The sequence below is a fragment of the Sceloporus undulatus genome, chromosome 3, assembly GCF_019175285.1.
Source record: "Sceloporus undulatus isolate JIND9_A2432 ecotype Alabama chromosome 3, SceUnd_v1.1, whole genome shotgun sequence".
Lineage (NCBI taxonomy): Eukaryota > Metazoa > Chordata > Lepidosauria > Squamata > Phrynosomatidae > Sceloporus > Sceloporus undulatus.
Window position 1 is genome coordinate 12,545,504 of NC_056524.1, and position 12,736 is coordinate 12,558,239.

The 12,736-nt window shown below is 41.4% G+C and overlaps 1 protein-coding gene and 1 long non-coding RNA gene across 2 annotated transcripts in view; both read right to left on the reverse strand.

The window, feature by feature from the left end:
- The window catches only part of LOC121925147 (disks large homolog 2-like), a 1,073,267-nt gene that overhangs the window by 976,796 nt on the left and 83,735 nt on the right, over window positions 1–12,736 (reverse strand). The window lies entirely within an intron of this gene.
- Window positions 5,599–12,736, reverse strand: part of LOC121925520 — a 13,254-nt gene continuing 6,116 nt past the window's right edge. Inside the window, exon 3 of the long non-coding RNA XR_006102891.1 lies at window positions 5,599–7,788. This is a non-coding gene — a long non-coding RNA (uncharacterized LOC121925520). The remainder of the gene's footprint in view (window positions 7,789–12,736) is intronic.

Consider the following 12,736-nt stretch of genomic DNA (forward strand, 5'->3'; position numbering starts at 1 on the left):
TCATCTGCTCTCTCACATAGGCCTCTCTCTCCCTCAAGATAGTGGTCAGAAGGAGGGCTCTTCTTCTTTCAGGCGAGGCCTATCCTAGAGCAGATCAAGCCAGAAATATCCCTAGAAGCCAAGATGACAAGACTTAGACTGTCATACTCTGGACACATCATGAGAAGGCATGAATAGCTGGAAAAGACAATAATGTTAGGAAAGGTGGAGGGAAGTTGAAAGAGAGGAAGGTCACATGCTAGATGGATGGACTTTATTAAAGAGACAATGAATATGAGTTTGCAGGAGCTGGGCAGAGCAGTAGAGGACATGGGGGGGGGGGCGCTAGAGTTTTCTCATGCATGGGGTTGCCATGGGTCGAGATCGACGCAAAGGCAGTTAACCACAACAAATGTGCATTCAACAAGGTTCATGGCACCAATACCTTTAACTACACACACACCCCCATGCCTCCTTATGTGTCGCTCCAGAAGCCTGAGGGTCTTACTGACATATAGCAAATAATTATTTAGTAATGCTTATACATCTATATCTTTCTATGCAGATAAAACTAGCTTAGATGATGCGGGAAGAATGACATATGGAGGAGATGGCTAGAGAGCTAGATAACACCATAAGAAGTAGCTTTGACTTTGTAACATGATTTAAAATAAAAGTGAGAGGAAAATACTGAAGTACCTTCAGAGCTTTTTTATTATACCAAGGAATACACTCTGGAAGGTTTAGTGATTGCTGTAAAAAAATGAAGCCTTATAAATATAGCCAAGACCCTACATTTTCCTTATGTAATGTAAATCTTAACAGCACTCTTCTGCAGAACATTAATGGTGTCAAACAGTTTCCTGTCTGCCAACATATTGCCTTATCGTCCATTCTGCAGTGGAGAACACAGTGACTGGGAGTCTTGGAAATGTCTCATGCATAAGGTCACCACACATCAAGGTCGACTAGAAGGAAGGTAACATGCACACGCATTCCTTGCAACAAGAGTGGCCATCTTGTATTGCCTGGAGGCCAGCAGTACAGTTGGCCCCCCACATCTGTGGTTTACCTTTGTGGATTTGATTATTTGCAGTTTTGATTAATATGTTCTCTTTAGGAAACTCTAGGTCCTTCAGTGCAACCCTACCAAAAGTTGTGCTGGAGAACCTAAGAGTTCCTAGAGAAAACACTTCTTTAGGCATTTATAGATCCTCCAGCATGATTCTATGATCAGCTTCTCGCAGAAGTTGACCATATAATTGCACTGGAGGACCTGAGATTCCTAGGGAGGTGCTCTCTTAGGTAAAAATATTGTTTTTTTATTTGCAGTTTTTCCACATTCATGGGGGTCCTTCACCTAACCCCAGCAAATGTGGAGGGACCACTGTATTCCCATTTGACTGCTTCAGAAGGTCACAGTGCATCATCACATACTATTCTGGGCATGCCATCACTCTTGTCACCTTTTGTCTTGCTGTTTGAGAGTAGAGGATCCCACAAAAAAAATCTCTACATTTTAAACTTAAGCCAAAAAAGCAGGCGGGGGATACCAATGTTATACCAACCCTGTACAATAAACCAAGGTTATTACACACCACATTGAGGCTGACAATAGGTTGCTTAAGGCCACCTAATGAATTCCTGGCACTGGTGAGATCTGAACTAGGAACTTTCAGATTCATGGCTTCGCCTCTTAACTACTACACGGCACCATCATGGTGAATGGGTGAATGGATATCAGCTGATTTACAATTTATTGCAAAAGTTATTCTTCTCATATTAACTCAAAATCATTTTACTCCATTGCAACAAATTCACACTAAGCCAGGCTGAGTCCTGACTTTTGGACTACAACTCCCTCCATCTAATGCAATTAGCTGTGTTGACAGATAGGAGTGGTAATACAAAACTTCAAGATGAGGAAGGCTGGCATAAGCAGCAGCCTTTGGAAATGTTCCTAGATAACAAATACCTATTTGTTATACTTGGTAATAAGCAGCTGTTCATAATCAGCAAGAGTAAGGGCTTTTTATAGCAAAATGTCAAAATTATGTGAAGACAGCTGTACACAGTCTCCCTGTTAAGCAAGTATCTGACTGAACAGGTAAAATATGTTTCACAGTTATTACTTATGCTATGCTTGGTATAGCATGGTATAGTGTTTTGAGCATTGGACTACGACTCTAGAGACCAGGATTCGAATCCCTGCTTGGCCATGGAAACCGATTGGGTGGTCTTAGGCAAGTCATGCTCTCTGTCTCAGAGGAAGGCAAAGGAAAGACTGGCCTGGTACAGACCATACCAAAAGAGCGGGCTTACGGCGACCTGTTTGCCTGCAGAGGGATGCCGCAGCAGCCAAACTGCCCAGCGTCCCTCTGCCCCAAAAAGAACCCGGAAAAAACAGGTTCTTTTTTGGATGGCACACGCATGTCACGAGTGCGCCATTGGTGCACTCCAACGCACAGAGACATCTATACGCTGCGCGTCGCTTATGTCAAGATGGCAGCCCCCATCTGGACGGGAGGCCGCCGTTAGGCTGCTGCTGTGACGTACTAGGGTTCCAGAGCATGTAGTTGTTGCGCTCTCCAGAACCCTAGTATCAGTGGTGGCACGTCGCTTTGGGCCCATCTGTCCCAGGTCACTATTATTACAGAGTCACCTTGGGATCGCCATAAATTGTAAATGACTTGAAGGCATACAACTTTGTTACCATCCACTTATACTTTGTTGAAATAAAAACAATAAATATGATTTATATAGTAGTTTAGGCTCTCAATGTGCTACTTCTGCAATCTTTACAATACCTCTGTCATGCAAGACAGTGATTATTACTATATTGCAAATGGATGGTATCGAAGCTGAGAATAAGATTTAGGGTCACCATAAATCAGAAATGACTTGAAGATACACAACACACGCACACACACACAACCACCTAATGAGATTAGAGTACAGATTAAAAATTGAATTAGAGGTTCTCAAACTCAAACATTTATTTATATTGCTTATCCCATTGGAATGGGAGCTGTCCACCTTCCACGGAACCTCAAAGATCCAGATTGGGACACAGGAGAGCTGAATTCAGATCCAGGCGATCTACTACATTCGGGGGGACTCAATTTATGATCAGCCTGTACATTATAACATTTTGAATGTCAAGTGGTTTGAGTGCTGAACTAGAAGTCTGGGAGACCATGGTTCAAGTCCCCACTGGACTATGGAAACCCACTGGGTGATCATGGGCAAGTTACACTCTGTCAGCTTCAGAGGAAAGCAATGGCAAACCCCCTCTGAATAATCTTGCAAACAAAAAAAAAGCTTGATAGGTTCACTTCAGTGGATTCCCTAGGGTTGATGTCACCTGGTGCAGTCACTCATGGGTGACGGGACTTCTGGAAGACAAGGCTTCTGGGGACGGGACTTCCAGCGGACTTCCGGGGCATGCAGGAGCGCATGCGTGTGGCTGGACATGCCACTGTGCAGCGGGAGATGCCACCGTGCGGCCCCAGGGAGCAGCCACTGAGCCCTGGAAAGGGCCAGGGAGAAGCCGTGCAGCCCCAGGAAGGGCCAGGGATCAACCAGATGTTGACCCCCTCTCCTGGGGTGTCCCCCCCTTCTGAGGTGTCACCCGGTGTGGCCTGCATCCCCCACACCTCTCGCCCCAGTAACGTTACTGGTTTGCTTTAAGGTCACCATACGTTGGGAATGATTTGTAGGCACATAAGAACAACTTTATATAGCTTATGACCTTGGTATGTCTTAATTCAATGCTGTCAAGAGCACGGAAAATCTCTGGTCCTATTCAGATAGGTGCTCAGGCCCACAGGTGTTGACATCTGTTTGGCCTTCCAATCACCTGTTATTCTAGCCATAGGTTATCCAAGAGCAGCAACCAAAAGTGGAACCTTATTAAATTTCCAAGCATGTCCTGAACTGTCCAGCGCATCATCCCACTGTCAGATTTTTTTGAGAACTCTAGGAAATATGTCGGGTGGTTTCTGGTACTTGGCTGCTACTGCAAAGTAGTCAGAAAAGGCAGTTAGGAAGACCCTCTGGCCGCCATCTTGCCAGAAGGTTTATTGAAAAGCACTGCGTTGGCGAACACGCATTGCAAGTTCATCAGGTCCAGACTAGCCAAGGAAATTCTGGTAAATTTTGACCTAGGTCTCTGACAATCCTGACTAGAGATGGAAAGACTAGTCAAAAATATTCAAGCAATGGTTGAAAAACATATTTTTCAAGTGTCAAGAATACCTGACAAAGAGAAACCTGGTCTGTTGGCAATCTTCATAGCTTGGGACTTATTCAGCACAAAATTCACATGCAGGTGAAATGCCTAGAAAACAGCTTTTTCAGTGTAGAAAATAATATTTCCACACATATCACATTCTGCATAGAAAATGTTGGGGTTTTTTTGCATAGAAAATGCTTTTTCTGTGCAAAATAAAGAAACATTATGTGAATGAACAATAAACCCCAAATTATGTAGAGGCTTTAAAAACTGTGGTTTTCAAAGATTTTCTTACAGCAATTACTCATTACTTCCTTGGAGAAGAAAATCAATGAAGAATTACATCCCTGATAGCCATGTCCTCAAGAAGAATCCACAAATGGAGGCCGTTGTCTTGATCCATATCAACAGTTTTCATCTCCACCAGGATCAACTTTTTTGTAAAGCTGGTGGATCTTAATATCTCATTCAAGACTGAACCACCCCACCCTCGGTTGCTTTATACGACCAGCTCAAAAAAAGAAAATACATATACAACAGTTCAAAAAATTACAACCTTGCTGGGGGAAATCTGTTTTTCCCTCAGCTATTGTCAAAAGTGCAGTTAAGCTCAGAAGCCTAAGCAAGATGGCAGATGATGTTGTTCTTGCCAATCCAAAAAGCCCAGATCGCAGACGCTGTCAGCCTCAACGCCAAAGCCTCTCTTCTTCGCACTTCAATACACTAGCTCACAGGTAGACAACCCTAGAGATTTTCTGTCTCCATAAAGTGAAACTAATCCACAAAACAAACAGGAAAGGGAGTATGACACTTTTTAATGCCTTTTATTGAATGTGTTATTAACATTTGAATGGGCTATTAACATTCTCGCTATAAACACACATAATGTTCAATATGTGTACGTAATTCCATTTTACAATATGAATTAAAGTTACAAGGACAAGATAAACATAATTCTTGAGGAAACAATGCCTTCCTTTTTAAAAGAAAAATTGCTCAGAGATTTCCTCCTTCGCAGCAGCTAATTGCATTTCATTATGAGCATGTCATGGCACATTTTCAATACAGTAGATAGTCCTGATTAACATCACGATCCTGATCCTAAACACATTTGCTTGTGAATACGATGCCTAGAATGAAATTTGTTTTCAGGCACGCCTCAGATTACAACAAAAATATGCATTAAACTATCACAATTACCCATCTGCTATTTCATAGATTAAATAGATTATTAATCTCCTTTATTTATTTCATTATTTCATAGATCATTCGTGATCATTGTGAAAGAAGAAGAGGAAGAGGAGGATGAAGAATTCTCCCCCCCCCCCTCTTAAGGAGTTTTTTTCTTTTTTTAGTTTTTTTTAAAAAAAAGATAACTTGAGAATCAAATGTCAATAAAACTCATTCAACATAGGTATCTTTTGAAGGTATCACAACATCCAGCTAGCTAGCGCATGGATAAAATATTTCCTAGTGTAGTGTTGCATAGCCATAATAAAATCTAGGCTTTTTATTCTAGTATTTGCCTCATACTGCTAATCTGGAAGGTATTTGTAGAAAAGAATTGGAGGGCAGAAATAGTTTGCTTAGCTGCTTCCTACCACTTCTCTCTCCTGTGGATGTTTGTCATCATTTTCCTCCATGGGAAGGATTAAACACCCCTTTGATCCCTGCCACTGTGCTCTCATTCTCTGTGCAAACACAAAACTAAAATATATGTTTGCCGTAGTAACATGCAATTCTCGCAAAAGATGCATTGGCCGGCTTCAAACTGTAACAACAAAGCATAGTTCATCACTACAATATGGGCCTTTGCAAACCTTGGGTTTATCTTTCCCTTCCCCTCTTTTTCCTTTTTGTATACAAAAAGAAATCAAAACTTTCTACCCTTGCTTTTGAATGAATCAGGATTTCTCACTTTTCCCCACAAATATAGTTGGTTAAAAAAAACCAGGATGCCAGAAGATCATGGTTTGATATCCTGGCTTATTAAGATATCAGAGTTGGAACAAGCAACCATTCCATGAGTCTGGATGAGTCAGGGAAATGTGGTTAAGTCAAAAGTGAAAGCATTTATTTATGTATTTATTTAATTCACTTATATCCCACCCTTCTCCCACTACAGGGACTCAAGCAGCGAACATCAAATTTAAAACAAAACAATTTTAAAACAACACAAAAGCATTAAAATGTGTAAATATAAAATTTAAAAACTATTAAACAATTTTAAAAGTTAAAACAGCTAGACTTTAAAATGTAAAATATGTTAAAAACTCAGTACAAACCTTAAAATATAAACAGCATTTAAAGCCCACCATGTCAGTTTGAAAAAGCCTGATGGCACAAAAATATTTTTAGCTGCCACCAAAAGGAAGGCAGGGATAGAATCTCTAGGGAGGGAGTTCCAGAGTCTTGAATTTTTGACTAGCTGTGCATTAATGCACTTAATTCTAGATTACAACAAACTACAAATTCCAGCATTTCATACGATGGAGCCGTGACAGTTAAACCGGTGTCAAACTGCATTAATTCTGCTGTGTGACAGCAGCCCATGCCTCACCCACATATCTGAACCTGTGTATTAGGTCATTTGTCTTCTGCAGACAAGCTGTAATCCAAAACTCTGGCACATTTCCTCCCCCTGTAGATTATTTTATGAGGCACCTCCATAATTTTATTTTAATTTATTGTAGGAGTAACGTGGGGAAGAGAAAAGAAAGCAGGCAGAGATGCTTAAATGGAAAAATATTAGAAATGGTCCTGGCTGGAATACTTTTGGCTAGTTTCAACTGGAGCAGACCCATTCAAAAAATTGTTGAATAGTGAGTGAACACACATGCATAAATTCAATGGCTCTGCTGTAGTTGGGACTAGTAGTAGTAGTAGGTCTCCATGAAGGTGGATTAAGTGTCAGCAAGGTAATGAACTCTTCATTAAAGATGAACCCCATGTGAAATTGTTTAAGACTAAAGTTTCACATGCAGATACCAGGAGTACAACATGTGACTTCTCCTGTCACATGAACTCATTTGAGTTACTGAAAATGCCAGGCTGAATTGTATGAAATATATTTTTGCCCTTCCTTGGGTGCCCTCCCCACTGTTACCATATTTTATTCAGTTTCCACAACCCAGTATGTGCAGTGGGCCAGATCCTTACTTGGTCAAATTTAGAATAAGAAACAGCCAAAAAATTAACATGGATATGTGTACTGGGGCTATACAATGGTGATGGCTGAAGATGAATTCTGTGGTCACCATAACTATGGCTGAAGATAGATAGTGGAGGGGGGGAGTCACTGTATTTTCCAAGTTTGGACCATTTTGATATGTGCAAAACGGATGAGAAGAAACCATGTGATGCTCTGAACTTTAGAAAGATGGAATACTGTGACGCAAGGGGATCCATGGCACAGAGTAGGAGGCTATGGATATCACCACAATCAAGTCAACAACTGTGTCAGGCTGTCATCTGAATCCTTCTCTGCTACACCTTCACTCCTTCACACAGTCAAATCTTGAAGAGCAGCCACGTCTCTCAGGGAGATGACAAAAGATGTCATGGGGAGAACAGACCTGTCAAAACAGAGGATACGAAAGACACATCTCAAACCTGGAAGTCAGACATTATTTTCTCCAAATGAAAATAAAATGTCATGCAGCAGGTAATTAGCTGATAAGAATCGGATCAGCACCAGTCATCAGGTCTCCTTTGAGATGAGGCTAGGTGAACCTCAGGAATTAACATGTTATCATTAAAAGGTGATGGGGAGCCAGGCTCTAGAGCATATTTCACCATCACCACTACCAGAGACTGACTTGTTGGAGGTGTCTAAGAAGAAGGAGGTTGTAATTGTTCCACTGTGTAGTAATGAACAGCTTTGAAGGAAACTTAACACATTCATAGAGTTTAAGGGTTACAATGGGTACCAGCTTTGGTGGATACATTTTAATTCTGGAATTCTACTAGTTGCTGAAGAACACCAGTGGGACAGTACTCTCCTATTCCTATTTTGCTTGTGGGCTGCCTGAGGTTTTGATTATGGGGCTAAAATGCTGGACTGTGTTAGACTTTTGATCTGAGCTACAGTGGTTTTTCCTTTCTTCTTAAAGATGCCCAGTCATGTCAGATTTTAGGAAGCAAGTCAAATCTTTCCCATTTGAGAAAGCTTAAGGCATTCTCTGTCAAGAGACTAATTTTACTGTAAAACATTGTGCTTTATTCTAACTGGAAGTTATTGGCATGTTGTTACTGTGTGCTTTCAAGTCATTTCTGACTTATGGCAACCTGCGTAACGTGGGTTTTTCTGGGGCTGAAAGTGTGTGACTCGCCCAAGGTCACCAATGGGTTTCCATGGTTGAGCAGGGAATCGAACCCTGATCTCCAGAGTCATGGTCCAACACTCAAACCACTACACTATATTGGTTTTTACTAGCAGGATCTTGGCTTTAAATCCATTACTACAATGTGCTCTGTTTTGCATTGCTTACAAAGCAAAATGAACTGCACAAAGTTACTTTACTGGATTATAGCTCATAAAGTAGGCAATAAACCCAGGCAATTCTGGGAACTGTAGTCCAAAAGCAACTTTCCAAAGCTCTAGAAGTGATAATTATAACAAGAAGAGTGCTTTCAGTTGCTCTCACACATCCAAGTCCATACTTTCACCCCCAATCCCTTCACTCCTGGTCAGAGCAGAGAGGCAACAAACAATCTTAACATTTAGAAAGGAAATTGTGATAACTCTACAGCCCCTTTGTTCCCTATTAAACATACATCACTTCATGAGAAGATACCAATAACCTGATTCAGTTTTTGCCACCAAGTTCAAAAGTTTGAAAGCAAGACACTCTCTGTTTACTTTTGTTCTCAGTTTTATAAAGCTTCTGTGCCTCTTACAGCTCTGCTAGTTTATCCTCTTTTCCTTACAGTGTGGTTACTGACACTCTTAGTGTCCTGGGACATGTTTTTTTTGCAAAGCCTCCATCTCCCAGATGCTTCAAGAGGGATCTCTTTTGCCCCATGCATCCACCATCCATTTGGAAGCCATGGTTCTCATTTGCCAACAGCTACATTACCTAGAAAATGGCTGAAGCCCTCCCTTCAGCCACCATCTTGAGGGAGAGAGAAGCAGGCTAGCTCCACCAGGCCTGCCTGGAAGAAGAGCCCTCCCTTCAATCACCATCTTGAGGGAGAGAGAGGCAGGCTAGCTCCGTCAGGACTAGCCTGAAGAAGAAGAGCCCTCCCTCCAGTTCATCTGCTTTGGTCCAGGCCTCAGAGGGAGAGAAGAATACTGGACCAGATCCCCTCCCCTCACCATTCCCTTCTCCTTTTGTGTCGTGTCTTTTTAGATTGTAAGCCTGAGGGCAGGGAATTGTCTATTATCCCCTCTGTTGTAAACCACTCGGATTCCCAGTGATTGGGCGGTATATAAATAAATCCTATTATTATCTCATCTGATGTTGGAAGCTCAGCAGGACTGAGCCTGGTTAATATTTCAACAGGAGACCACCTCACAATACCAGGTGCTATAGCCTTCAGACATCCATAGCACTCTGAATATATAACCTCCAACTGTCTTGATTTGACAAGACAGACCTGAAAAATCCTGTCATCCCACTTTTTTCTCTGCCTTTAAAATATCCTTGTTTCACTCTCCTCTCCCTCTTTGTCCTTGGCTTACTTCAGCTGCTGTTCTGAGTTTAAAGTAGCTTGAACCCAATTAACTCAGCAAGCAGAAGGGAACAAGAAGTGGCAGAATCTCATCCTTTCCAGTAGACTCAGGCAAAAGCAAATTGCTGCAGCCTCTCCTACTTTGTGTTTAAGTTTTCATCTGTGAAATGTTGAAGGGTATGTAAATATGCCCACTATACCACCCTGAATACACTGAGGCTGCTGCCACACTGCAGAACTAATGCAGTTTTGTACCGCTTTAACTGTCACGGTTCCATTCTATGGAATCCTGGGATCTGTAATTCATTGTGGCACCAGAGAAGGCTAAATTTCTCACAAAATTATAAACCACAGAATTTCATAGCATTAATCCATGATATTTGAAGCAATGACTGCATTAATTCTGCAGTGTAGATATAGCCCAGATTTTGTTCACCTTTGGAAAGTAAACAGGGATGGGCCTGGTTAGCCCTTAGATGGGAAACTACCTGAAGATACTATGAAATCTCCAGGATGGACTGTAAAAGTATCTTGCCTGAAACGCTGGAGAGCTGCCAGTCAGAGCTGACAGCACTAGACTAGATCAGTGGTTTTTGGCTTTTGTTTACCTGATGTTTTTGGACTTCAACTCCCAGAAGTCCTAGCCATTAGGGTCATTGTTCAAGAATTCTGGGAACTCAAGTCTCAGTCTGAAGCATGGAAGTTGAGAACTAGATTAGATGGACCAATGGTTTGATTCAGAGTAAAACAGCTTCCTACATTGTTATGATATATTAGCTTACAAGAAATAAGGAAAGCAGATTTGTTGACACGCATTCAGTCCCAGAAGGGCAATGCTATGAAATTATATACACAGTATAGCTTTTACTTCCATCAGATCCCCATAAAAGTGAATTGATAATACAGTGCACACTTAGTATCCACTGGGGCTTGGTTCCAGGATACCAGCCCATGGATACCAGAATCTGTGGATACTCAAGTCCCATTAAATACAAGGTGTAGTAAAATGGTGTCCCTTATATAAAACAACAAAATTAAGGTTTGCTTTTTGGGATATATAGATATAGATATAGATATAGATATAGATATAGATTCAAGCCACTGATAAGGATTCAAGCATCCACTGCTTGAAAGTATTCAAAAATGTATATAACTTCCCAAAAGCAAATCTTGATTTTGCCATTTTATAATGGGACACCATTTTTCTTCCATTGTATTTAATGGGACTTGAGCATGGGAGATCCTGGAACCAAACCCTAGTGGATACTAAGGGGCCACTGTATTACTGCACTGTAATAGTCTACCTGACGAGAGGACTATCCAAATTCTTTTCATGCTTAAAGTGCTATATAAATGATAAATATTAACAATGCCTGTCGTATGGCGAAGGCAGATGGGGATGCAGCATCAGCCCATGGAGATCAGCTTACTAGCCCAGTGGGATCATAACAGAACACTCTGTTTTGGTAATTTTCCCAGAAAGAAAAATGGGAAGGCAGCCACCTGGATTCCGATTAAATACTCATCTCAGGTGGGATTTAGAGCCGAAGGTAAAAGGGAATAGAGTTTTTTCTTATCAGCACAGAAGACTCAAATGAACTTGGAAGAGAGGGGGGGAATGGAAAGGCAGAGAAAATATCACTAAACTAAATGTTGAAGAGAACATCCCAGATCCACAAAACAGTGATACCTTTAGTGGGCAAACCAAACTGCACGAAATACATCATACATTAATTTTCCCAATAAAGATATCACTGTTTTGTGGATTTGGGATGTCATCGTACCTAAATGTACCTTTAAAAGATACTTAAAACATATCTTACAAGGTAGGCAAATAAAGAAATAAGCCAGGCACACTGAACCAATCATTCAGGAATTGCCCAACTCTGGAAAAGAACTTGGAAGAGTTATTTTTTCATTATTGCAAATAGAAATGTATGTTTGGACGGTGGGGGGGGGGGTATTGTGCCTTCCTGAACCCCCTCCAGATATATTGGACCATAATCCCCTGGTTCCCAGAAGTATGGCCTGGCTAGGGATGATGGATTCCAACACAATCACAGAGCACCACATTGGAGAAAGCTGATGACTTAATATACCTGACTGCCCTCTTCAACAGCATTTGTAAACACACACACAGCCTTTTACCTATATCTTTTTCTTTCTACTTCCCTCACTCTCATCTTCCTCCATCTATCTTTTACTCTCTCTTAATTCCTCTAATGCAGTTGACCAAGTCACAACAGTGAGGAACTGAATGAAGTGAGGAATATCAAAGCTCCCTTTAATGCAGATGTGAGGGACATTTGGAGGCAACAGGGGGATAGATAATATCAGGATGTGGGGACGTCTACCAGATGTTAGGGATGCAGCCACAGCCTCTTGACACTATTGGGTCCTCAACCAACATACTTTTTGGAATGGCTCCACTTGGGGTCTCAGACAGAGACCTTGCTTTACACCATCATCATCTTCCCATCATGGCAAAGTCAGGGACAGGAGCAAAGTGTACTCAGCTGATGCTTATGAGCCAGTTAAATCTGAGCTAAAGCTGGAAAGTTGCTTTTCAGGACTACAGCTTCCATTCTCCCAGCATCTGGTGTGGTTTTTAACTATAGCTCCTAGAATCCCTCAACCAACCTGGTCAATGGCCAAGGAATTCTGATAGCTATAGTGTAAAAAAATAATATTACCAAGTCCTGGTTGACAGAGATTTTGTGTGTGTGCCTTAAAGGCTCCTGCCGACTTATGGTGATCCCATTAATTTCTTAGTGTTTTCTTAGTTGAGGAATACTCAGAAGTAGTTTTGATAGCTACTTCCTCCAAAATATAGCCTACAGTAGCTGGAAT